This window comes from Balaenoptera physalus, assembly GCF_965194825.1.
Source record: "Balaenoptera physalus genome assembly, chromosome: 5".
Lineage (NCBI taxonomy): Eukaryota > Metazoa > Chordata > Mammalia > Artiodactyla > Balaenopteridae > Balaenoptera > Balaenoptera physalus.
The window spans coordinates 87,342,755-87,370,662 of record NC_138884.1 but is presented as its reverse complement, the minus strand read 5'-3'; the positions used below and the strand labels follow the sequence as shown (position 1 = coordinate 87,370,662).

At 43.2% G+C, this 27,908-nt stretch overlaps 2 long non-coding RNA genes across 2 annotated transcripts in view; one reads left to right on the top strand and one right to left on the bottom strand.

The window, feature by feature from the left end:
- Positions 1-8,807, top strand: part of LOC309662011 — a 13,490-nt gene extending 4,683 nt beyond the window's left edge. Inside the window, exon 2 of the long non-coding RNA XR_014264422.1 lies at positions 1,264-8,807. This is a non-coding gene — a long non-coding RNA (uncharacterized lncRNA). The remainder of the gene's footprint in view (positions 1-1,263) is intronic.
- On the bottom strand, positions 743-27,908 carry LOC309662019. Its single transcript, XR_014264430.1, has 2 exons — positions 18,103-27,908; positions 743-17,775 (listed from the first exon to the last, which is right to left on the bottom strand). It is a non-coding gene; the product is annotated as an uncharacterized lncRNA (long non-coding RNA).

Below are 27,908 nucleotides of genomic sequence, written 5' to 3'. Positions count from 1 at the left end.
TTGTATCCATGTTCATGAGTAAATTTGTATCGTAGTTTTCCTTTTCCAAACTGTCCTTGGTGGTTGGTATGGGTTATGCCAGGTTCATAAAATGGAAAGACTTATCTGTTTTTCTATTCTGTGGAAGAATTTATCTAAGACTGGAATGATATGTTTACCTTGTGGGAAGATTTTTTTATCTATGGGATTTAATTTTTAAATTTTCTATAAAATCATTGGGTTTTTTTTCTCTTTTAGATAACATTTTAGTATTTTATATTTTCTAAAAATTTTTCCTTTTCACCTGTTTACAACTTGGGGCACAAATCTATTTATATATTCTATCTTTTTAATATCTGCAGCAACTATAGTTTACTTTTTCATTCATATCATAATTTTTTTAAATGAATGATTTTTCTTTTTTGAACAGTATTGTCTGAGGCTTGTCAACTTTATTGCACTTTTCAAAGAACCTGATTTATTGACCTTCACTGTTGTATGTTTATATTTAATTTTATTAATTCCTACTTTTAATATTATTTCTGATTTTGTGGGGTGGGTTTATTTCTAGTATACCCTAATACTGATAGTGTTGGCCTGTAAGTTCTTGGATCCACAAGGGGTGGACTTCCTGTGCTTCTTTTCTTGCATGAAACCTAGCTTTTGAGTTCTCACCATCAAAACAAAAGTTCAATGACACCAGGGTTTGGCTTAAGCCCCCAAGAGCAAAGTGGATTACCTATCTAAATTCTTTTTTTAAAAAAATTAATTAATTAATTAATTTTTGGCTGTATTGGGTCTTTGTTGCTGTGCGTGGGCTTTCTCTACTTGCGGTGAGCAGGGGCTACTCTTCGTTGTGGTGTGCGGGCTTCTCACTGCGGCGACTTCTCTTGTTGCAGAGCACGGGCTTTAGGTGCGCAAGCTCAGTAGTTGTGGCGCACGGGCTTAGTTGCTCCTCGGCATGTGGGAATCTTCCTGGACCAGGGCTCGAACCTGTGTCCCCTGCATTGGCAGGCGGATTCTTAACGACTGCGCCACCAGGGAAGTCCCACCTATCTAAATTCTTACTTTTATTTTATTTCTGGCCTCTGAGAAGTCCTTGTCTTACCAGTTCAGTGATACGTTTATAAAGGTACATTTGTTAATGTTATATTAGCATGTTAGGTGTTTTCAGCAGGAGGGTTGCTCTGGGTGTCTAGTCTGCTCTGCTGATAGAAATAGAAGTCACTCCAGTTTACTGTTTCCCTCTTTTCTTCCCCGGGTCTTCTATGTCTTTTGCCCCAGGTTTCTGGCTTCAAATTCCAGGGTCTGCAACTGATCCATGGGTCTTGTGTACCTTCTACAGTGACTTCATATACTTCAGATTGTAACTCTAAACAATAAAGAACCCTTTTTCTTGCTGACATTGTTGGTCCTTCATTGCCTCACTAACAAATGTTATTACATGCACATTTTCTGTTTCTTCACTCTGGAAAGTCAGGGGAGTGGAATACTGGGAGAGGGAAGGAATAAGAGGAGAGGTGAGTGTAAAGCAAACTCCTCCCTCACTGCTTTGAGAAGTTCTGGGTGCTTCGCCTCCTCTTCTTCCTCCTCCTCCTACTTCTCTCTCTCTCTCTCTCTTTCACACCCACACACACACCCACACACACTTACACTTAGGGCCTTGTCCTAGACCAGGCTAACAGGGCAGGCATCTCCCTGATGATGAGACAAAAATGGTCAGAGGCTGTCCCTTCCTTTTCCAATTAAACTTTTCAATAATCAAAAGTTCGTTTCTTTATACAAACATACACATATAATTTTTCATAAATGTGAATATATCCAGAGTCTTTTTTTTCTTGTCATTTTGTGCTTGATTCTCCTCTCCTGAGCTCTTCCTTATCTCTTCTTGTTTATCAACCATGGACCTCAGCCTCCATCAAGTAACACGTATAGCCCAGGGTGTATTCTTCTAGATTTTTCTCCATGCACATGTAATCATACAAAGGACGATGTATATGATTCATACAGATGAAGACTTGCTATTATCTACTCTACAAGAATAACATATTATACACTCCTGTGTTTTTTTATTCAATATGCATCCTGGAAATCCTTTAAACCAACTGATCAAGCTCTCATTCCTTTTTTAAATTGTTCTAAAAATCTCCTTTTGTGTGGGTATGCATAATTTATTGGACAATTCCCCTACTGCTGGGCATTATTTCCAGGTGTGTCACAACAAACAAGGCTACGATAACTATCCTTGTAAACTTGTCCTTTGTACTGGTGGTTTTATGTTTGTGAGATAGATTCCCAGGAGTGGAACTGAAGGGTAGAAGGGTATGTGATATTTATGAAATTTGAATAGACACTGTCAGATTGTTTCCCAAAAGGCTGTCACAATTTACGCTTCAATCAGCAGTATTCAATCAGGAGAATACCCTCTTCACCCTACCCCATAGTTTTTATTCCATCCCATAGTCACTTGATGTTTTCAATTTAAAAACCTTTTGGCATATAATGGGAGTAAAGTGATATCTCATTGTTGCATACATTTGCATTTCCCTAACCATAACTGAGCTAAATAATTTTGCTATGTGGATTAGCTCTTTTTCTGAATTTTCTATTTACTATCTTCTGTGTATTTTTCTTGAGTTGTCCTTTTCTTTTTGTTGCCAATTTGTAAATGCTCTTTTTATATTATACATGCTAATCTTCGGTCTGTCATGTGTATTACATTTTATCCCAAATCTATTATTTTTCTACTAATTTTATTTATGGCACTTTTTGGCTCACAAATGTATAAAAATGTTTACATGATTAAACGTATTTATTTTCATTTACAAGCTTCTTCTGGTTTACAATCTCAGTTTGAAAGGTATTTGTTAACCTTAGGATTATAGGTCCTAGCAAAGAGGCTCCAGAGCCATTGGGTGATTGATAGGTACTTACACTTAGATTCCCAACCTGGCTAAGGAGGTGAAGGAGCTATTCTTTGTCATTGGGTAAAATCAGTTCTGACAATGGCCAGTGAATCTGCTTCAGGCAAATGGATCCGCCAGTGAGAACTGACCAAAGAGTGATGACATTACACCTGGGACCTGCACCATATCCAAGAGGACAACTTATATCACTACAAAATGACCTGGAGCCCAGGGGGAGAATTGAAGGAGAGGAGGGAGACTGTCAAGGAAGTGCCCTTCCTTCTCCCAGAAATAGAGTAGGACTTGAGAGCTCTAAGTCCAAGTGTGGATGAGGAAATGAAAACTCAGAGAGATGATAAGACTGCCCCAAGGTCACACAGCTTGTTCAGTGGCAGAGATGGAATGTAAATCGTGTCTTCTAACTCAAAGACCTGTGCTTTTCTCAGATTTCATAGATACAACTCTTGTAGAATTTTGGCCATAATCATGATAACATCGTTGAAAGCTTACTATGTGGCAGACACTCTTCTAAGCACTTTGCATGTAATAACATATTTCATCCTCACAAAAGTCTATCAGATCGGAGATGGTATTTTCTCTATTTTTAAAAGGAGGGAACTGAGGCATAGAGAAATTAAATATCTCATCCAAGGTTCCAATGTTAGAAAGTGATAGAGCTTTGATCCAAAAACCTATACTACTAACTTTATGCTACCCAGTCTTCTGACATAAGTTCTCTGCCTCTCTTCCTCTATTTTGCTTTCTATCCTTTGTAAGATAGATTTATTGGTATATGTATTTCTTACATTTGTTTGCTTTTTCTTCACTGTGTTATTTTTTATTTTTTTATTTTTTTAAATTTTTGGCTGTGTTGGGTCTTCGTTTCTGTGCAAGGGCTTTCTCCAGTTGCGGCAAGCGGGGGCCACTCTTCATCACGGTGCGCGGGCCTCTCACTATCGCGGCCTCTCCCGCTGCGGAGCACAGGCTCCAGACGTGCAGGCTCAGTAGTTGTGGCTCATGGGCCCAGCTGCTCTGCGGCATGTGGGATCCTCCCAGACCAGGGCTCGAACCCGTGTCCCCTGCATTGGCAGGCAGACTCTCAACCACTGCACCACCAGAGAAGCCCCACTGTGTTATTTTTAAGGGTGTTTTTCTGCCATGACAGTGAGTTTAGTTGAATAAAGTTCATTGGGTGGGAAATTGTCCCATGGCTAGGCCTCAGTTATTGATGGAATGATTGACCTTATGAAATGTATTTGCTGATGTTCTGGATTACAAAAACAAACAAAGTGAAAAGGAAGAGTTGGAGAGGAGACACAAAGTAAAGACACAGAGACTTCCTGGAGTTTGCCATCCATCTCCACTCTGGGCTTGCTGGGCTCTCAGAAGTTTTCCCAGACCCTTCCGGTTGATCCCAGATTAAGCAGAGTTGTTTAGGGTATTGATCATTAGCTGTGCTGGCTGTTGCTCAAGAATAAGGAAAGATATCTAAAACAAAATAAAATGCAGAGTGTGGTTTTCCCAGTCTCTGCTGGCATGCTCACACTGCTGAAGAGGTTTAGGACTTCTTTTCTTCTAGTAGAGTCAACACATAATTTTTAAGCATTTGCTGTGTGCAGAGCATGATGGCAGGCATTGTTAGGGACCCATGAATGCCATTAGTCTTCATCTGTGCTTAATATCCTTAGAGAGGCAGATATATACTAAGTTTGACAAAAAATTGACTTTGTTGTGTCCCACTAGAGGGTAAATCAAAACACAAAGGGAATGTAGGAGAGGGAGAGGCGAATTTTTGATGGGGGGTATGGGAAAGCCATCTTAGTGTGATGGATTTATAAAAAAAAGTAAAACATTATATTTGAACAGGCAGATTTGTGAGAGTTGGGGGAAGAGAATAGAGGGTAACGATTTTCTCAGGAGTCAGGAAACCTGGGTTCTACCTCCATTTCTATAATCCTTACCAGGTGTGTGATCTTAGGCAAATCACTATCTCTCTGAGACTCTGGTTTTTCACCTATAATGTGGGGATATTAAAAAGTAGCTACCCAAGAGGTACAAACTTCCAGTTATAAGTCCTGGGGATGTAATGTATAGCATAGTGACTACTGTTAATAATGCTGTGTTGTATACTTGAAAGTTGCTAAGAGAATAGATCTTAAAAGCTCTCATCACAAGAAAAAAATTGTAACTGTGAGATGGATGTTAATTAAACTTATTGTGGTGATCATTTCACAATATATACATATATCAAGTCATTATGTGGTACACCTTAAACTAATACAATGTTATACATCAATTATATCTCAGTAAAACTGGGGGGAAAAGGACCTACCTCGTAGGTTTGTTGGGAGGATTTTAGCTCTGTATCTGGCACATTGGAGGTTCTCAGTAAATGCTCGAAATGAAGTGCATGTGCGTGTGAGTGTGTGTGTGTGTGTGTGCTTGAGTGCGCATGTGTGTGGTGTTGGGAAAGTGCTTGCTGTTGGACAGGATGGTGGGAGCAGGGAGGTGGGAGGGCTACAGTGATGGTGGGTATGGGTGGGTAGTGTTGAAAAAACTGGGGAAGGAAGATGTAGTGGGAGAAAAGACTAGAAAGTGAAATAAGAATCAAAGAGTAGAAAATCTTAGATTTTACTCTGTAGGAAACATGGAGCCAACATTGTTTTTCATCAGGTGATTAGAAAGAGCTCTCAGGTCCTGGAAGAAATGACCAGCCCCTGTGCTTGGATACTTCACTATTTACTCGGCACCTATTCAAGTGTGGCAGATTGATACCACTCTCTCAAAAATATTCCCCAATCCCACCCTTTCTCTCTCTCTCTCTCTCTCTCTTTTTTAAAAATAATATTACTACTACATTTTAAAAAATTTATTTATTTATTTTTGGCTGCTCGTTGCTGCGGGCTTTCTCTAGTTGCCAGGAGCGGGGGCTACTCTCCGTTGAGGTGCACGGGCTTCTCATTGTGGTGGCTTCTCTTGTTGCGGAGCATGGGCTCTAGGCGCACAGGCTGCAGTAGTTGTGGCATATGGGCTCAGTAGTTGTGGCACATGGGCTCTAGAGCACAGGCTCAATAGGTGTGGCGCACTGGCTTAGTTGCTCCGCGGCATGTGGGATCTTCCCGGACCAGGGCTCGAACCCGTGTCCCCTGCATTGTCAGGTGGATTCTTAACCACTGTGCCACCAGGGAAGTCCCATCTCTCTCTTCTTTAAAGGCTGTCTTTCCCTTGTGTTTTGAGGCCTGGAGGCAAAGGTGATTTGAGCTTTTGAAAAAAACCCAGGAAACTATGTTTCACCCAGTTACGTCCTCCAAACCAGCTCTTCCTAAGGTTCCTCATACATGCTCCCAAAATTAATGGGGTTACGGGGAGAGCTTCATAAGGTTAGCAGAAAATGTCAAACCACATGAGACTTGATTTACTTCCATGGAACCGTCTTTTCTTCCCTGGTACAATACCCTGCAAAATTGTAAAGAAGGTATAGGAGCTATTAAGTCAATCCCAGAGGAGCCTTCTTGTTGCCAAGCCATTCTCTGGAGATTAGAATCCTGAGGGCAGATTTAGGGAATTGAAATCCGAATCTGTGGAGTTGCCAATGTGTCCTGCCTTGGCCTGCCAAGTTCAAGGCTGAACTTTTGTGAACTTTCTTTGCAACAGTTTGAATCTGCTCCCTTTGTGCCAGGCAATGCCAACTTATGGCACTACTGAATACAGGGTTTCAGGGAACTGTACCAGGCCAGGGAGCTTATTTCAGCCTCGAAGCTTGATGGCCAATGTTAAATCTATGGCACAGGCAATCTTTTCTGATTAAAAAGCTTCTAGGAACTCAATCTAGCACCACTCTTCTTTATTACTGCTCTTCAGAAGAAAGTCTAAGAATTGCACCTATTGTGGGAGTTAAGATTTTGAGTCAATGATTAATGGTACGGTTGCGTGTGTTTTCTTTCTGAATTAACCCATATGACCCATGGCATCTGCACCTCGTGTTAACCATTAGACACACAAATGAGCGCAGTATTTATCTGGGTGGTGGAGTTCTAATGCTCCTTGTTTCACTTTGTAGTGAGAGAAGGCCGTGATCAGTGGGCCTTTTCCATGAGAGCCAGGCTGGGGGCTGCCTTCCTTCCTCTGGTTTGAAGAAGTTCTGTTGGCCTCTGTTTGCTCCCGGACTGATGCTTGTCGCAGCGGGGCCTCCTTTCAGTGTTTCATATAAAAGTCCCTTTGATTGTGTGGCCTGCTAGCGCTTCACTAACCAATCTAGACCCAGCAGAGGCTGTTTTGCACTTCTGATAAAATCAGGCACCTTTCTTTACACGTGTCTGCTTTCCTTACAGCAAGTGTTATTTATTTCCTATTCTTCAAACTCTTTCCATGCTTAATGGGGGAAAAAGGTTGTCTCTGGAGGTACTCTTGCCAAGTTATTAGTTTTAGGTAAATTCAGCTTGAATTTGAGCAAGAAAATACAAACTCTGGCTATCAGTTTTTCTGGAACTCTTCTTCCTGCCAGGAGCAATGTGAGCTCTGCCCCCTCTCTCCCAATTGCTTTCACTGCATTGCCTGAAATTGTGTGTGTGTGTGGTGTGTGTGTGTGTGTGTGTGTAAGTGCTTGTAATGCTGTGGGGAAGTGGGAAGGAGGGATGAGGGAGGCTTAGTTCATAGTCCTCTGGCTTTGGAGAGGATCACCTTCATATTATTTATTCCCTTAATAAGAATTGGGTGGCAGGGGGAGCAGAGAGAGAGTGAGTTGGGAGGTTAGGATTTACTTTAAGGTCTTTGTTTTATTTCATGGCTTCAATTTGTTTTAAGGGTTGATATTTAATTTATTTTGAGATTCAAATAATATTAAATGAGGATATGGCTTTTTTATGCTTATTGAAAGAAAGCATGACTTTATTTAAATGGAAATGTATTTGACATACAACATTGTGTACATTTAAGATGTACAATGCATTGCTTTGATACATTTATATATTGTAATATGATTGCTGTTGCAGCCATGGTTTGCCACCTCGATCATGTCACATAATTACCACTTCTTTTCTGCGGTGGGAAATAATTGAGATCTAGTCTCAGCCACCGTGATGATTATAACACAATATTGTTGTCTATATTCACTATACTGTGTGTTAGATCTCCAGGACTTATTTATGTACTAGTTGCCATTGTGTACCCTAAACAACATGTTTTCTATTGCCCTACCCTTCAGCCAAGAAAGCAGGAATTTAAAAGGCTGGGGAATGTTAGTATAAAGTCTCCTAATATAAAGGGTTCCCTCATGTGGATCTTCTCTGAAGGGAAATCCACTCATATTTTTAATGTCCAGCTCACATGGCTCCCCCTCTGAGAAATCTGCCCGGACCAACCCAGCCGGGAATCTTTCCTCTTCTAAAAATCCTGCTGGGGCTTCCCTGGTGGCGCAGTGGTTAAGAATCCACCTGTCAATGCAGGGGACACGGGTTCAAGCCCTGGTCCGGGAAGATCCCACATGCCATGGAGCAACTAAGCCCGTGCGCCACAACTACTGAGCCCGTGTGCCACAACTACTGAAGCCGGCGCACCTAGAGCCCCTGCTCCACAACAAGAGAAGCCACCGTAATGAGAAACCCGTGCACCGCAATGAAGAGTAGCCCCCACTCGCCGCAACTAGAGAAAGCCCGCACGCAGCAGCAAAGACCCAACACAGCCAAAAATAAATGAGTGAATGAATTAATTAAAAAAAAAAATCCTGCTGCACTTAGTTTGAAGCTTCCTTTAAACAGTGTTTTTCTACTGCTGTTATGTATACACATCTCCAAAGTTTATACGTTTTTGTACTTCTGCATGGATTTTGCACAAAGGTGAGCATATACCAGAAAGTATGGATTCAAAAAATATTTATGGCGTAAAAAAAAGGATGATCCAAAAATTCTGAGGAAAAAAAGATAGTGTGGTTAGATGAATATACAGGAAGAAGACATAAATCGTAGAGGACATCTTAGGTATCTGCCGGCCACAGAGTCTCACCCTACGGCTGCAGAGGACAGGGGAACGCTCTTCCCTCAGTAGGAGGAAAAGAGAGGCGCACACAGTAAGGTCCCAGGGGAGCTGGGGGAGCAGCATGGGGTGGGGGTCCTCCGCCCCTGGGGCTCTCAGTTCTGCAAGGTCTGTTCTCAGTGGCCAGTGTCTTTTGGCTTTTCCTGTCCTATTTACTCTGGGCTCCTCAAAGCCAGATTTTCTAAGTCTGTTGATTCTGAACCCGAAGTTTCGATTTGTCCACAGTTTCTTCTGAAAACCTACCAAGAATCTTCTGGACCCCATTGTGGGCTAAGGGTCCACAACTGTGTGTTGCTTCTTAAATGCTTCTTTCCTTTTCTATCTCAGACCACTGTATGTGGGGATGGAGGCAAAGGGGACTTGTTATATGTCCATTTTGCATCTATCATCAGGTTCTTACAGCTAGTTGTCTCTTTAACATCTTCCCTTGGATGTCTGGTAGGCATCTTAAACTTCTTGTGTCCGAAACCAAACTCTTGACCTTGCCCGGTACCAACCTGCTTCTCTCCTCATTGTCCTATTTCAATACATGTCAGATCCAGCCCCCAGCTGTTCAGGCCTGTTGTCTAACAGTCATCTTGATGCCTCTCTTTCTTTCAAACTCCACATCCAGTACATCATCTGTACCTTCAGAATATATTCTGAATCCACCTGTTCTCCTCTCAGCACCTCTCCCGCTCCTATTGGGCTTGGAGCCGCCATCATCTTTTGCCTGGATTATTGCAGTAGCATCTGCCTGGAATCCCTGCTCTGTCCTTGCTCTGCCTCCGAGATCTCAGCAGCTAGAATGAGGGTCAAGTCATGTCATTCCCTGCTCAAAACCTTCCAGTGGTTTCCTCAGAATCTCTTAGAATGCAATCAGAAGCTCTTTCTAGCGCCTGCCAAACCTTGTATGATCTACATACCCACCCTCTTGATTTCATCTCCTATTATTCACCCCTCCACGCAGACCTCCTTGCTGTTTCTTAAACACTCAGGCTGTTTAAGACCCTGCCTCAGGTCGCACTTTCTACTTAGAATGCTCTTTCTCCAGCTATGAAGTCACCTTATCAGAGAGGACATCCCTGTACACTCTACCCAAAACTCTGAAATTTCTTCTTAGTCCTTCACATTTACTACATATACATTTGTCAACTGTGTTATTTTGCCACCCACTTGAATAAAAACTCTATGAAAGCAGAGACTTTCTTTTGTTTGCTCTACCTGGAACTGATCCCAGCACAGAGTAGGAACTCAGTAAATCCTGGCTGGATGAACCCCGTGAGGTGTAGAGAGGAACACTCTGGATGGGTGTTGCAGGATGCTGTGTCCTGCAGCAGCTGTTGGGGTCTAAGAAATGAGCAAAAAGGCCACAAAGCATATGGTAGGGCAAACCCAGCTGTGCTGAGTCCTTCTTCTCTCATCCCTACCATGAATGGTTCAGCTGTTTTGTTTTATTTTCTCAAGAGAATGCGGTAACATCCGTGACTAGTCAAGTTAGTTTTTTCTTGGAGTAGGTCAATAACTTATGCCGTTGACATGTCTCTGTGTGTAATATCCTAATGATCTTTCCCAACTTCCAACTATGTCAGAGTAAATAACTGTTCCATATTTGAGCTTGTTCAGGCACACACATCCTCACTGCTGGCTACAAACGTAACATGACCCGTACTCTCCAGTCAAGAGGCTGACCCTCTGCTGGGCGCCACTAACAAGATCCAATGTTCTCATGAGGTCCCAAACAGCTTTTGCCAATGGTTTAGGAACTCTGATTTGTATTTCAAGTTGTTTTGGATTCTCCTTATTTTTTAAAACTACTACAACAACAGCAATAATAATAGTAATTTTAAAAACCCTTAAAGATTATTTCAGAGATTATATTACTAAATATCTAATAGAGTAATATTTCCTAATACCAAATGTTAGGAAATCTTGAATGCATAGCTAGACCTAAAAACTGTATTCTGGTATGAATTTCAGATGGTGGATTCAACATGCTTACCTAAGTTAGCTTTCTCCCCAAACCCAGCTAAAATGACAGCAAGACTTTTTTTTTTTTTTTTTAAGAATAAACTCACAAGGACAGGACAGAGAGGGCAGGAGAAGAGACAACAGGAACACAATTTTGGAAGTTGGACAAAAATGAACCCCTAATAGCTGACTTAGCAGATTGGAAAAAGCTCAAACTGGCAATGAGGAAAGCTGCCAACTAACTTGCAGAAGGCATAGATGTTTCTGGAACTGTCACTAAGGGGGAGCTAATAGAGGCAGTAGGGTGAAACCTATCTGAGAAAGTTTTGGATCTCTATATCACCTTCCCCCAACGCATCCCTCTGAGGGTCACGCTTACCTGAAGAGTATTTGGAAGTTTATTCTCTGGAAAGACAATCTCCGGTTGGGAGATAACAGGTAGATGGGCACTATGGCCAGAAGAGGAGGATTAAGTGACTATATGCAGACTGAACACTTATCAGTGTTCCCCCCCTCCAAATTGGCAGGGGACAGTTTAAGCAAGGACCCCGCGATAGAGGGAAAATGAGCAACAATTAGACCTCAGTGAAGGAGCCTCTGTAAGCAGCAGGGTCTTGGCCCTTGACAGAATGATAGGCACAATGTTTAACAACCAGCAAGGGCACCAGCCAGTCAGAAAGATACCAGACACACACAACTGGAAAGGCCATACCCAGTCCTGCATTGTCTGGTTGTTCAGGCAGTACACTGCACAAATACTGGCAGTAGCCTGGCCACATCAGAGCACGCAAGCTGAATATCAGTTCTAGTCTTGGGTGATCTGTCCTCATTTCTGATGTGACTTGTGTGCCTTATAGATAGAGCCAAGGAGACCCCCAGAATTACGATTTTTGTGATTGGTTATTCTAAGACTGGGAACACAGCAGGATCACACTGCTGGTCCCAATTCTTCCCCCTGACATTTCTTATTAGTCAATTGATTTTCGACTCATAACTGTTAATGAAATAAGCACAAGAAGCAGTTCCTGCTGGGAAAAGAAAGATAAATATTCCAAGCCTGTCTCCAAATTAGTGTAGTCGAAAAACGATGTTAATTGAAAACAGTTTAACTCAGCAAAACTCACAAGCACAAAGTTCTTTCCAATGTGTTTGCTAAATTAATCATTTTAACATTTCTCCTGCATTCTTAAAGCAGGATCATTTGCAAATGAGTGACCTGACTTTGCCACTTTCCATTGCTTTACGGGATGGGGGAGGAAGAGGGGAGAGAGGTAGGTCTAGGATTCTGATACAGTGAGGCATCTAGCCCTCCCCTTCCTTACCTGAGTACTTACTTTGAACTGTCATCTTACGTTAATGAGCTTCAAGCTTGTCTAAGAAAATGCCAGCCTTTCATGTAACAGGGCTAATTTCTTTAAAGTCAGAATTTAGACAAAGTTTTTTAAAAAAATCACAGTTATTAACCTACTGCCTGATCTACCTTTTAAGCCTTCTGGAATCTTGCATTTCAACTGGATTTTCATCATTTATTGTGGATGAGTGATCCAGAAAGTTAATGTGCTCCTTTTTATACATAGTCTAGTTGTAAATCATTCACTAGTTCCCTAACTGGTCCTTAGGTAGCGAGAGAAGGAAATGTTTTTAGGCCCAAAGCCCCTCCCTTCTGTGCAGGCATTCCCTGCGACCGCCTGGATTTCTACAGAATTTTTGCTCTCTCGGGTCTGGCTACAGACCTGCGCTCTGAGTGCGTGTCTTTCGACAGGGGTCAGACCAGCTTGGATGCTGCTACGGGCTCTTTCTTGAGGTGGAGCTGTGGGTGTGGCGTAGCTGCAACCAAAAGTAATTTCATCCTGATGAACCAGATGGTCGGGACTGGTGTCGGCAGGGCGGATCCCTGCTTGCTGTTGCCCAAGCCCAAGGTCAGAGCCTGGAGTCACACTCTTTATCTAGGGCTCCTGACCCAGGGTCAGTATGCCAGTAAAGCCGGATGTTTCAGGTAGCCCTCGTGATGTGTCTGGACACCCGACTCTGGAACAGGGTTCCACGGATGTTGGTCATCCTCTGGCAGTATTAGAGTGTTCAAGTTTGTTTTTTGGAAAAATCTGGAAGAGTTTCGGGTTCATCCCCCAGTGGGTTAAAAAAGGCTTCCCTGAGACAAATGACCTCTTGAATACTCACGTTAGTGTTAGCAGACCAACCTTCTTAGTTCGGATTCCCATTAACCTCCCGGCGGCAATTTAAGTTTTTGTTCCCAGCCAGCGCCTGCCCTTCTCCCAGCAGCGCTGTCCTCTGAACCTGTGCACAGGGCTGAGGCCACTGCTGGGCTTCCACCAGGTGTGTGAGGCCCGCCTGCAAGTCCCTGTCACTTGTCCAGGGCCCTGATCTTGGCTTTCTTGGGGAAGCTCTCACCTGGCCTGGCATGTGTAACCCTGGCGAAAGAGTTACAGAGCTACTCCTGTCAGTTTCCTATACCCCAGCCTGAGATTCAAATTCATTTTCAGAGTTATTAAGACAGTAAAGCTAGGCCCTGTGTGTCTCTGCCAAACACCAGCCGAGGGTGAATCTCCCAAACATCAACCCTCGAAGGAATCTTTCTTCCAAACAATCGAGCTAGTGAGGACCCTCTAGGTCTTACTATTCTGGAAACTTGGTTATTGGTTCAGTCCAATGCATATAAACCCACTTCTATAAAAAGGGCCTGACACTCAGATAGATCTCAGCGCCTTCACTTCCTAGCTGCGTGATCTTGGAGGGATTCTTTAATCATTCTGAGTTTTAGGTTCCTTGCTTGTTAAATGGGGATAATAACATCTACTCTGTAGGGGTGGTTTGTTGGAAGGATTCAGTGAAATAATATGTCAGGAGCAGGTGGAGAGAAAGCACTTAATACATGGAAAGGCTGTCGCTATTAAGTAACATGTGCCATCTATGGACGAGGCACTGGGCACAAAGGTAAAAGTCCTCGCATAGTTTATGGCCCAGGGAGGAAGTTGGACTTATGAACAGATGGCTTCAGTAGGGTGGGAGCAGAAAGTTAGAGGCGCACAGATGGCACTAGGGCAGCTCGGCTGAGTGCAGCTGCGAACCTGGTACTGCTGGAGTTTCTTTGCCTTGTTTTGTAATTGCCTGATAGTGATGTGTTTTCCGGCTAGGTGGAGTCCTGGGTGTAACTAGGTGGGGCAGGTGAGGCCAGAGGCCAGGTGCAGCCTGGGGAAGAGGTTGTGAGGCCCTGCCGTACGCAGCCTACAGGGATGCAACTACTTCCCGCAGAGGCGAGACCCCATTGTCAATGTTGGCAGTGAGCTTCTAGACAGTCCACGGCATTGCCTCATCCCTCTTCCCTCAGTCCAGACTGAATGTGAAAATACCTGCAGTTGCACCTGTGGCTGAGAAGTTCTTTCTCGTCTTTCCCCAGATGTTCCCCAGATGTGCACTCTGCTCATTGTGGCTGTAGTCACGGAAACTGCCTTGCTGTCATCTCTACTGCTCACTGGCACCTTTTACCACTAGCTGTTTTTGTGGAGGCTCAAGCTGTTAATGACTTGAAGTTCTCAGAAAAATTCAAACCCTGGGCCCAGCGAAGGGCATGGTGAAAATGGACGTGATGAATTTCCTTAAGTGTTCGGTGACTCTGGGGTTTGACCATGAACTCAGCAGCCTGGCCTTGGAGCTGTGTACAGTCTGGCTCTCCTGATCTTCCCATTGAATCTCTCCACAGTTCAGATTCCATTCCATTCAGCCTCTATACCTTAGTTCCTTCTATTTGAAATGTTCTCTTTTTCTTGACTCCCTCAGATTGGATACAGTGCTTCTCTTTTTTGAAACCACTCCAGCAAAATTTTGGCACTCCTCTCAAAATATTTTACTTGTGTTGTCTTTAATTACAGTTATGTAAATACTCATCCGTTCCATGAGATGGTAAGCTAGTAAGTTGAGAGTAGGAAGCATGCCTTCTCCCCTTTGTACGTAGGATGTGCTCAATAAATATTTATTGAACTAAAGGAAATTAAAAAAACATGATTAAACACCTACAGGGCACCAGATGGTGACTGGAGAGGTCTCTGAGCCGCAGCCCCAGTTTTCATAAGTCTTCATGACTCGAGCTGGTCTTGGGTTATAAACATTAAATTCATTTGGAGCCTTCAGAGTATTTAGTGCTTGCCCTTGCTGCGGCTAATGTTAACTTTAGAAATTGATAACGAGCAATAGAAAATAAGGTGTCTGTGGGTAGCAGTGATTAACAATATCCTCCGTAGAAGGGCTGGTGTTGGGTATCTGGGGTTTCTGCAGGTATGTTATATGATGGGTAAATCAGTAATTTCTGTTCAGACTGCTTTCCCCACCTGACAAGTCATTCTACAAATACCTTGGATGGATCAATGAAACTCATCACCTATAGGGTGTCTTAGATTTCAATTCAAGAGCAAGAAAAATACCAGAGGGTAGGTTTGGAATATAACTCTGTATGGGACTGGATTAGTCAGTTTTTATTGCGATAGTGTTGTGTAACAAACAACCTCAAGATCTTGATGGCCTTCAATAACAAATATATGTTATTCGTTCATGTAGCATGTCAGTAGCTGTGAGTTGTGCTGTGGTTTAGGGCTGCCCCCATATTATCTTCTTATTTTGGGACCTGGGCTGAAGGAACAGCCCCCACTGGCCTGCAATGTTCCCATATTGGAGGATAGGTGTTCAAGACAGCCGGCAGATGTTTGGAATGCCTCTTCAAGGCTTCACTTGAAATTGGCATGTCATCACTTCGGCCCACATTCTATTGGCCAAATTATTTTATATGGCCAAGTCCCCAATGAATGGGGCAGAAATTGGGGGAGAGGAGAGAGCAAAATAAATGTTTGCTAAATTATAATCTAGTCGACCACAGGGACACTTAGAATATTTTTATTCCTTCTGCTGGTGGAGGTGTAAACTCCTGGGAGAGAGAGACCAATTACCTTGCTCTTTGCCAGGCACATCGACACTCGGCACTTGTTTGTTGAGTGAATAATTGAACTGTCATGGCTCAGTTTAACTAGGTGTATGGTCTTTCTCCATTTGCATCTGTTTTTCATGGAGAAAGTCATTCCTTTTAGAAACACAGACCAGACGGGCGTTGTATGTCATTAGAAGCTCTAATCCTATGTTTGCTGCTGTCCTTGCAGTGGTTCTATCAGGAGGGCAGAACCTGTGGATGGAGTCATCCTGGGGAGGACCAGTGAGTGAGAGGATGTAAAGAGGTGGCTTGGGTTGTTCCGCACCCACTGCCACACCCAGCGTGGGACCAGCAGTAGATGGAAAGTAAATAGGAGGTCCGCCTGGTGAGGCTTCCCCCACCCAATAAGAAGGATGGGTGTGCCTTGCTGAGGGAAGCTCTTTATATAAAAGTTTAAACGTACAATGTGGGTAGTTGGGGAGGGGCTATTTCTGCTGCAGAAGCTTGCTTATTTCAAGAGAACTTACAGCTGGATTGCTTTAACTAGTGCAGTGGGGAAGGCAAGAAGGCTGGAATTTGGAGTTTGGAATCCAGCAAGGCTGTGCTGGAGCCCGAGCTCTGCTCCTCGCTGTGTGGCCTTGGGCAAGTCACTGCACCTCTCTCAGCCTCAGTTTCCTCGACTGCAAACTGGGCAGAATGATAATACTTCTTTCAAGGGCTCCTGTAAGGATTAAATTAGCTGATGTATAGAAAGTTCTCAGTACGGTGCCTCATATGTAGAAAACATAGTAGTTGGAAGCTACTATTACTATTGCTATCAGCATCACCATCATGATTTTGAACACATTGTCCGAATTTCAAATGTTATAAACTTTCATTAAACACAAATCCTCAGGAAAATATTTTTCAAAGCAAGGAATTCCTGCAGCTCTTTTAAGGAAGAGTGAGAGGGCAAAATATGGGGAAGGAAAGGAGAAAAGGCAGAAGAAGAGAGTAGAGAAGAAAGAAAAGGACGAGGATTGGTTTTTTGGGGTGTCTGAAGAAGAGACACTAGTAAGGAATTGTCTGGAAAAAGAACTCTTGGGGTTTGGGAGCAGGTGGGGAGGAGGAGGGAGTCCAGAGCTCATGCTGGGAGTTGGGCTTCAAGGCACCAGAACCAAGAAAGGGGCCGCTCCTTAAGGCAGCTTGGGATAAGGAAAACCAGGGACGAGCTCTTAATATATCAGACTCGCCAGAAGGAGGCAAGAGTCCCAAACCTGGAAGGTCGAGGAGAAACACCAGTTTCACAGGCCCAGGGGTGACGGTAGAGGCAGCCGAGTCCGAGCTTCAGTCCCCAGAACAAATGGGTTGGGAGTGAGACCAGGTCAGGAAGAAGAAAGGGGGCGCTGGGGTGATGGCTGCGGCCTCTCGGGACACGTACACCTTGCCAAACAGGCTGGGGCGGGTCGGGTGCGCGAGGATGGACAGGCGTGGGAAGAGCAGAGGCAGGGCAGGGGCATGATGGTGACAACACTGGTGCTGCCGCGACAGGACCGATCAGCCTCATGGGTGCTCAGGGCGAACCTTTGTTTACAAGGAAACTGAGGCTCTCCCTCAGTTTACCTCCCTGTCTTCTCGTACTTCTGGGACTGAAGTTCTTTTAGGGTATAATGAAATGTTGAATAGAAACGCCCTGAAGGAAGGGGCACTGGCCTTCAGCAAGTTGGAGCATAGGACAAAAGACACCTCTTTTTGCAGGAAGCAATTTCTCCGCAGAACATCCAGGGTTACTGGTCTCACGGTCCAGCTTATTCTCACGGCCCTGAGCATGTGTGTCTGTCCCAGACGTGTGCTGGCTGTCTAGCTTAGTGTCTGGTGCATAGCAGGTGCTCAGAAAATATTTGTTAAATGAATAAATGGAAACTGCTGGAACAACTGAAATAGCTCTTGTTAAGAGAATTTCAAAGTTTTCTTTTGTATTAAAAAAAACGTGAGGGGCTTCCCTGGTGGCGCAGTGGTTGAGAATATGCCTGCCAATGCAGGGGACACGGGTTCGAGCCCTGGTCTGGGACGATCCCACATGCCGCGGAGCAACTGGGCCCGTGAGCCACAATTGCTGAGCCTGCGTGTCTGGAGCCTGTGCTCCGCAACAAGAAAGGCCGCGATAGTGAGAGGCCCGCGCACCGCGATGAAGAGTGGCCCCCACTTGCCGCAACTAGAGAAAGCCCTCGCACAGAAACGAAGACCCAACACAGCCAAAAATTAAAAAAAAAAAAAAAAAAGTAAATTAATTATTAAAAAAAAAAAAAAAAAAAATGTGAGAACTCCAAAAGAGCTAAATGTGTATGGATCTGAGAGAGGGATGAGAGGTTCAGTTCCAGAAGAGATTTGGCGTCATTGCAATCTGTCTGAAAGCAGAGGTGATGGACCTCGGCCATGTCCAGCCCAGTCCCGTAGTAGCCTTATCCAAGGCCTGGCCATGTTACATGGTATGTCAGTCAGGGTCCCAGTAGAGAACAGATGGCCCTCTCATACTGGGTAAATTGAGGAGAATTTAATAGAGACTATTTACAAGGGATGGGCAAGGTGTAGGGAAACCACAGGGGTTGGGTTGGGAGACTGAGGGTGGTACAGTAGGGCTGTTACCACTCTTAGGAGGGAAAGAGCAAGGAGAGCGTGTGGGTGGGAACCCTGGAGAGAGTTGTGTAAAGAGGGCTCCCTGACCTCAGTGGAAGCACTGGGCATCAGCACTAAGGGAGGAAGCTGAGTGAGTAGATAACCTGACATCAAATGCTCCTGCCCTCCTTCCCCTGCAGAGCTCCCATGCAGCTGGACCCAACTGGATGCCAGAGGGCTGTGGAGTCTCTTGAGGCAGCCCTTACAGGTCAGCCTCCTGGGTACAGAGCAAGCTGGAGAAGGGTGGGGCTTGGAGATGGAAAGGTACATGGAGGAGTTCCAGCCCAGAGGACCATTTAAGAGCCTGGTGAAAATAAAATGTGAGGTGGAGTCTTCAAGTGTCTGGGTGTGGTCACTACTTAAGGCAATGTGTGGTCTGACCATGAAGTCCAGCTCCTTCAGCCAAAGTGTGGTCACATGAAAATTAGAAAGCACGGACGTGTCACGAAACACAGGGATGACATTGACACAGGGTGGAGCCCCGGGTGGGACCAGGGAGGTCAGCTTAGGTGTTGCCCATTTAATCTTTATTAATGATCCATAAGATATAAACATCTTGATGAAATTGGCCAAGGTGACCAAATTACAAGGTGTTATAAACTCTAGCAGAAACAAACTAATGAAAGACTTACCAGTGGAAAATGCCTCTGGATTTAAAAGACGGGATTTGGGGCTTCCCTGGTGGCGCAGTGGTTAAGAATCCTCCTGCCAATGCAGGGCACACGGGTTCGAGCCCTGGTACGGGAAGATCCCACATGCCGCGGAGCAACTAAGCCCGCGAGCCACAACTACTGAGCCCGCGCGCCTAGAGCCCGTGCTCTACAAGAGAAGCCACCGCAATGAGAAGCCCGCGCACCGCAATGAAGAGTAGCCCCTGCTCGCCGCAACTAGAGAAAGCCCGTGTGCAGCAACAAAGACCCAACTCAGCCAAAAAAAAAAGACAGGATTTGGCGAAGTGAGATTTGGGGAATCTGGGGGCAGCATGTTTTAAAGAGTACACATCCACTAGGAGGCAGAAGACGGGAAGGCAAGACAGCAACCGTAACTAAGGGTGAAACAGGCTGCAGGAAATGCTAACCTCCTGGGGACTTTTGGTAGAAGGAAAAATCTGTGTTGGCTGATTCATTGCAGCATAAACGTACTTGTAGTTTGGCAGTCATGAGTTTAACGATAATAATTGTTTTAAATAATTAAAAACCATTTAATTAACTAGGAACTCGCACAGAGCTAAGTCCAGTAGAGTCATATGTGCTGATGGACGCTTCTCATAAAACTTGAAAGATTAACTCCTGTGGAATAAAAATAAAAATTGTTTCAAGCTTTTTACATACCCTTTGACCCAGAATTCTACTTCAAGGAATTTTTTTTTTTTTTGGATTAACTCTGTGCCCATTCTTTTTTTTTTTTAATTAATGAACTAATTTATTTATGGCTGTGTTGGATCTTTGTTTCTGTGCGAGGGCTTTCTCTAGTTGTGGCAAGTGGAGGCCAGTCTTCATCGCGGTGCGCGGGCCTCTCACTATCGCGGCCTCTCTTGTTGCGGAGCACAGGCTCCAGACGCGCAGGCTCAGTAGTTGTGGCTCACGGGCCCAGTTGCTCCGCGGCATGTGGGATCTTCCCAGACCAGGGCTCGAACCCGTGTCCCCTGCATTGGCAGGCAGATTCTCAACCACTGCGCCACCATGGAAGCCCTACTTCAAGGAATTTATCTTAAATAATCAGGGCAATTCTTGGAGCTATAGGTATAAGGATGTTCACTGTAGAGTTTGTTATAATGGCTCCAAATGAGAAACAACCTATGTATTCAATGGGGAATTGGTGAAAGAAATTTTGCTAGATATGAATAGATGTTATAGGGGAATTTGAATGACATTGGAATATATCCAATGTGTGGTTTACAGAGGGAAAAACAGACTGTATCACTTTGATCCCATTTTGGTTACACACACACATACACATACACATACACACAGAAAGAAGACTGGAAAGATGTCTGTGAAATGATTGAACATGATTAACTCTAAAAAAGGTAAATGAATATATGTAAGATATATAAGAATAATTCCACCTTTTTTTTTTCTTATCCAAACTACCTCAGTTTCTACAGTAGACATGCATTACTTTATGGTGTGAAAGCAATTTTTTTTTTCTCATCTAGTGAAATATGGTTTTTCTCCTAAGAACACATTAAAAATATGTATAATTTAAAAAAATCCTCCACTTTCTATTCTTCCTATGTCTCATTTGCAGCGATGAAAATCCATTTGGTAACTCATCCCAACAAACTTTCAGTGTCCTCTTTCAGAACATTTTTCAAAATCAAATAAATTTTACTATAATAATAAACCCTACTTTTTCCATCTAAACCTCTCAATGTATTTCTAGAATTTAGGAGGACATGTTGTATTTTCTCCTTGAGGGGGGGTTTTATTTTATTTTATATTTTACTTTTTAAACCCACAGAGAGGACTTTCTTGCCTCTCCTGCACCTGTTAACTCTGGCGTCACACCCAGATCAGTAAGGTAGGTTAGAGATGGATGTGCAGAGGTACTTAGAGGAGGTTGGATAAAGAATTGAGAGAGCACGAAGGAGGTCATGTGTATTTTATGTGACATTGAAGACTATATCTAAAAACCAATGGAAGATCATGAATTACTGAACCTCAAGGAGGAAATAGCATTTGGCTTATGAACTATTTATTACTTGGCTTGGAATAAAAATGATACCAAAGCCAATTATAGGAGGGGGATGGAGTTCGGGTGAATCTAATAATAGATTGTTAGACTGAAAAGAATTATAGAAATCGTTAGTCAGACATGCCAGAGGCTCATTCTAGTATCAAATATAAAAGTAAAAACTTGGCACACGTCAAAACTTCTAACAGAAGGGATTTTTCAAAGTAGTTTTTAATAAACCCCAACAGTGGAATACAATGCATCCCTTAAAATGAGGTTACAGAGGCATATCCTTCAGCCCTTGCAGGTGGCTTCTAAGGACCCTCCTCAGGTTTGCAGGAAACAGTTTATAAACCTCAAGATCCTCTGAGCTCTAAAATATGATGATTTCATGGATCTAGGATTCCTTATTCTCCCAAAGGGCCTAATTTAAGAGAAATAATAGGACCGAGATGTAATTTGCATTTCAGGAAGTAAGGAAGAAATGTTTTTTCCCTCCATTTATAAAAATTTATTTAGCACCTACTCTGTGCCAGGGCTTGTGTCAGGTGGTAGAGATAATGAGATGAAGAAGACATAATCTTCTCCTTTAAGGGGTTCACATTCAAGTGGAGGAAACAGATCCTGAAACAGACAATGATAATAAAGGGAGGCAAGTTCTTTGTCAAGTCGTAAAACCTCACAGACAGTAATATTTACATATTTACTGAGGAAGATAAGGACCTTGAGTATGACTTAAGAAAAGGTATATTTAAACCATGGCTTGAAAGACAAGTGAAAATTTAACAGTCAAAAAAAAAGGAGTGTGTGTGTGTGTGTGTGTGTGTGTAGTCCTGGAGGTCAATGCACTCATTGGCAGGATTGAAAAAGTCATGGCATTTTTTTGGTATATTCTTTGGTAAAGTGTCAAATCTTTTACCCACTTTTTATTGGGTTATTTGTTAATACTTAGTTTGAGAGATCTGTATATACTTTTTGGAGTCAAGTCCTTTGTCAGAAATATGTACTGCAAATATTTTCTCCCTGTCTCTGGCTTGCCTTTTCATTAATGGTATATTTTGAGGAACAAAAGTTTTAAATTATGATGAAGTTCAATTTCTTCCTCTATGACTCATACTTTTGTGTACTATCTAATAAATCTTTGCCTACATTAGGACTGCAAGGATCTTATCCCATGTTTTCTTCTAGAAGTTTTATATTTTTAGTGTCTAATAGCATTTCCAGTTAATTTGGAGATATGGTGTGATTATAGGTCAATGTTCATTTTTTTCCATATGACGATTCAGCTGTTCCAGCATTATATGTTTGAAATACTATTCTTTCCACCATAGGAAATCAATTGTTGAAAATTAATTGACCGTATCTGTGTAGGCTGATTTATCCACCCCCTATTCTGTTGCATTGATCTACATGCCTATTCTTATGCCAATACCAGGCTCTCTTGATTACTGTAACTTTTCAGTAAGTCTTAAAATCTTGTACTGTAAGCCTCCAACTTTGTTCTTTTTAAAAATTGTCTTTGATATTCTATGTATTTTGTATTTCCCTGCATTTTATAATTAGCTTGTTAGCCCCTACCAAAAATGGCAGCTGGAATACAGATTAACATATGTTGAATCCATAGACCAATTTGGAGGGAACTGATAACTTAACACTTTTGAATCATTTAATCCATGAATGTGGTATATGTCTACATTTGTTTAGTTTCTCTTTCTTTGCTTTTTCTCAGTGAAGGTTTGTAAGTCTCATTGCACCAGTCATACGGGGTCATGCTGTCTGCACAAAAGAGACAATTTTACTTCTTCCTTTCCATTCTTAATGCATTTCCTTCCTTCCTTCTCTCCTTCCTTCCTTCCTTCTTTCCTTCCCTCCTTCCTCCCTTCCTTCCCTCCTCCCTTCCTTCCTTCCCTCCTCTGTTCCTTCCTTCCTTTCCTTCCCTCCTTCCTTCCTTCCCTCCTTCCTTCCTTCCCTCCCTCCTTCCCTCCTTCCTTCCTTCCCTCCTTCCTTCCTTCCTTCCCTCCTTCCATCCTTCCTTTCTTCCTTCCCCTCTTTTTCTTTCTCTTTGCCTTATTACACTGGCTAAGATCTCCAATACAATGTTGAATAAGTAGTAAAAGTGGGTATACTTGCTTTATTCCTGATCTTAAAGGGAAAACATTTAGCAAATGGCCTGACACATGGAAGCTGTCAGAGAGTGCCCCAGGGCTCCAAAAGATCTTTGAGATGGGCAGCAAACCCAGCCACTCTTCTCTTCTTCACTGCTGACTTTGCTCCAGTATCAGCTCTCCACTGAACCCTCCCAATAGCTTCCTGACTGCCTCCCTCCCACTCTGCCTCCCTGTCCCAGCCACACTCCCAATTCTATTCTCCAGACAGCAGTGGCGTTACCCTTTTAAGACTCAAGTCAAACACAGCCATGGGGGCTCCTCCTCTTTCTCCCCCTCGCCCCTACCTCCCCCACATCCCTATTTAATGCAGTGTGTCTTGATTCTCCTTCCACAAGAGTGACAGGCTTGCTCTTTCCACAAGTCCTGGAAGATTGATGGGCCTTGATCCTTCTCTCTTAGCTCCTTCTGAAGCCTGGGATTAAGCTAACCGGGCTCAACAGTGTCGCTGACAGGGGTCCTTAGAGCCTCTGAACGTCTGCATCTTGGTGACCAAGTGTAGAAAAGTCCAGGAAGGCTGGTGGGTTTGCCAAGTCTCAGAAGACAGACATTCCCTGGAGCCTCTCACTGGAAACCCTAAGTAATAAGAGTGCTTCCTAAGGGGAGACATAATGACTTTTTATCTTTCTTGCAAGTCTTTACTTAGAGACTCCATCACAGACACTTCATGTTAAATGGTACAGGAATTCCATTAGAGGAGGGAGCAAGTGGGGAACTCCTTGGCCAGAAGACTATGTTCAACCAGTTTGACATTTGTAATAATGTCTTTGCCCCTGAAGACTGTATCTCTCATCCCGTAGCTTCTGGTGAAAAGGATTTCAAAAAAGGCAGGGAGGGCCTGTCACTCAGGCATTATCAATCGCTCGGGCCATCAGTCAGTCAGCAAAATCGTCCCTGGGTACCTATCATTCCCTCGCATTTGTGGAAAGCACTTTCAGATGCTTTGTCTCATGTCTTCTTCTCAGCTCCCGTGTGAGGTGGGCAGGACAGATGTCACTCTCAGACGATAAGTAATCTGAGTCCTTAGAGGCTGGGTGGCATGAGATCACAAGGCTAGACAGTGACGGAGCTGGGGCTGAAACATGGATTTCCTGATCGTCATCTACTCTGTTCTCTACTCTCAGGTTGTGTCTCTAAATCCAGCCTGGGGATGAAGGTGAGGTACAGATGCCATGTGCTTGGCCAGTAGACACTTCTTTATAATGATTTGTGCTTTGAGGTCGCTGCAGATGCTATCTTAAAAAGACTTTCTCACTCAGAGCAAAGTCAGCTATGACAGGAGAAGCCTGTGGCGTTAGACGTGACCACCACCTGCTGCAGAGAGAGGATGGGAAAGAGGGCAAGGAGGGCTCATCAGCAGTGGTGGTGGTGGTATAAAGGGCGACCCCCTCCAGGGCTTTGCTTACTTCTCAGGCTGCTGGAGCTCTCGGAGCTGTTAATCTTGGCTCCTTTTTAATCACTAAGTTCTCTTTTAAAGAGTTGTTTCCCCTGCTCCTCCTCCCCCTTCCGCCTCTCTTGGAGAGCTCTTAAAAGCAGACCTTAAACTAAATAAACACCCGAGTGAAACAAGCCAGGGCCGTCAGATGTGAAGGATGCAGCCAGTAAGGTAGGGGCATCCAGCGGTCTTGGGCAGTTGTATGTGTGTGTGTGTGTGTGTGTGTGTGTGTGTGTGTGTGTGTGTGAGCACTGACATGGGATGGGCCAATGGGGCCCCCACAGCCCTTTGCCTCTCTCTCCTTTGGCCTGTTTCCTGGGCCGTTTTCATGAGTCTTTTAAGCAACCTCCATCTGCCTTGGTAGAGGAGCTGATGCTTGCCTTAATCTTGCTTTGTTTTCATCTGTACCTGCCTGCCGGCCTTCCTGCTGTTTCTTCCTCCCTTCTTCCCTTTTCCACTCCTTCCCTTCCTTTGTTTCTTTTTTCAGTAGAGTAGATCTTTCTGTGATCTTAGAAGTGCACATATGCATGATGGATAGGAGAAGCATGGACCAAGAAACATGGGTTTAATTTAAACCTCTCAGAGCTCAGATCCCCATGTATAATATGGGGTTAACTATGGTAACCCCACTGATGGTTGGGAAGATTAAATGGGAGAACACATGTTGAACACTTGGAACAGTGCCTAACACACAATAAAGACTCGATATTGTAAAATGTTAGCATTACTGAAGGATCTTCTGTTAACGAGCCAATGGGGCCAGCAGCAGTGTGTTCTGCTTTGAATTCTGGATCGACGTTGACCTCTGAAGACCAGGCTTTATGACAGTATATAAGTACCATTTTCTGTTTGGCCCATTTTTTGCTTATCTGACTAGAAAACTGTTGGACCACATAAAAGATTTTCACAAGATCCCTAAACCTAATGGAGGACAGAGAGACACCTGAACAGATCTGGAGCTCAACAGCTGGTCCTACCTACAGTTGGGACTGGGCCACTGGAAAGATGAGAGTACTGGTTCTGCTTTTCGTGACGATTTTGTGACTGGGTAGATTAATGAATCTTTCTGGGTTTCCGTTTCTTAAACAATGAAATAAGGATAATTAGCTCCCTTACAGGATTTTGTGAGGGCCAATGAGCTGAGGTCTGAAAAAGTACTTAAAACTCCAAAGGTAGATGGATTGGAGTTGAACTGCTGAGTCTCCAACAGAAGGAAAGAACCTCGGGGAAAATCATAGAAATTTAGAGCTGGACTAAGCTTGACATGTATAGCCCTCCTGGGGTAATTCACAGATGAGAAAACAGGACTGAAACAGGAGGTGACATGCCCACGGTAACACAGCTGTTTAGTGACAGAGCTGACAATGGGGTCTCAGGGTGTGCTCCTTCACTAGGCCACACTGAAGGGCACAAAGGGAGTACAAATCCCAGTGCAATCCCACTGATAGACTTCCCATGGGCAGCTCGCAGGGAACCCATTCTGATTCTTTGGGTATGGGAAGCCAGGTTTGAATTCTAGCCCTGCCCACCTACTTTTTTTTTTTTTTTAACCATTCTGTTAGTATTGACAACTGCATGCGGTCAGGTGACCACCATAATTGAGACAGAACATTTCCATCACTCTACAAAAATTCCTTCATGCCTGTGTGTAATCAACCCCTCTCTTTGGCTCACCCCAGCAACTACTGGTCTGTTTTTTGTCTCTATAACATTTTGCCTTTTTCAGATCATCATATGTCCTAGTTCATTCAGGGCTGTTATAACAAATATACCATGAACTAGGTAGCTTAAAAAGAACAGAAATTTGTTTCTCACAGTTCAAGAGACTGAGAAGCCCAAGATCAAGTCACTAGCAGATTCAGTGTCTGGTGAGAGCCTACTTCCTGGTTCATAGATGGCCGGCATTTTGCTGTGTCCTTATCTGGCAGAAAGGGCAAGGGAGCTGAGGTCTCCCTTATAAAGGCACTAATCCCATTCATGAGAGCTCCACCCTCATGACCTAATCACCTCCCAAAGGCTCCACCTCCAAATACCATCACATTGGGGGTTTGGATTTAACATGAATTTTGGGGACAAAAACATTCAGCTTATGGCATCATATAAATGGAAAATACACTGTGTAGTCTTTTGAATCTGACTTTAGTCATCTAGCATAATGGGTGTGATATTTATCCATGTTGTTGCATGTATCAGAGGAGTTGGTCTCTTTTTATTTGTGAATAGTTCTCCATTGTATGGATGTATCACAGTTTGTTTAACCATATACCAGGTAGTGGATATTGGGCTGTTTTAAGTTTTTCTGTATTAAAAATAAAGCCACTATGAGTATTCACATACTTAGCTTTCTTTTCTCTAGGATAAATACCTAAGAGTGAAATTCCTGGGTCATATGGCAAGTATATTGTAAGTAAATTTATTAGGAACTGCCAAACTCTTTTTTTAAATGCTGTACATTTTGCACTCCTGCCAGTAATGGAGGAGAGTTCTACTTGCTCTGCATCCTCACTAGCACTTGATATTGACCATTACTTTTTCCATTCTAAGATGTGTGAAGTGGTATCTCACCATAGTTTTTCATTTCCTTTACTGCTAATGATGTTGAGCACCTTTTCATGTGCTTATTTTCCATTTGTACGTCCTTTTAGCAGTGTTGGTTCAAATCATTTGTCCACTTTTAAAAATTGGGCTTCTGTTTTCTTATTATGGGTTTTTGAGAATTATTTATATATTCTGGATATAAATCCTTTATTTTTTTTTCTCGCCTAATTTCACTGGCTAGAACTTTCAGTAGAATGTTGAATAGAAGTAGTGAGAGTGGACATCCTTGTCTTTTTCCTAATCTTAGGGAGAAAACATTGGATATCTCATTATTATATATGATGTTAGCTGTAGGCTTTTCATAGCTGCTTCTTATCAAGTTGAGGAGGTTTCTAGTTTCTGAGAATTTTTGTCAAGAATGAGTGTTGGAGTTAATAAAATATTTTTCCTAAGTCTATGGAGATGCTCATATGGTTTTCGTTTTTGTTAATGTGGTGAATTTCAAATGTTAGACGAATCTTGCCTTCCTGGGCTAAACTCTACTAAGTTATGATGTTTTTATATTGTTGGAATTGATTTGCTAAAATTTGTCTAGAATTTTTGTATCTATCTTGGTCTGTAGTTTTCTTAAAATATATTTG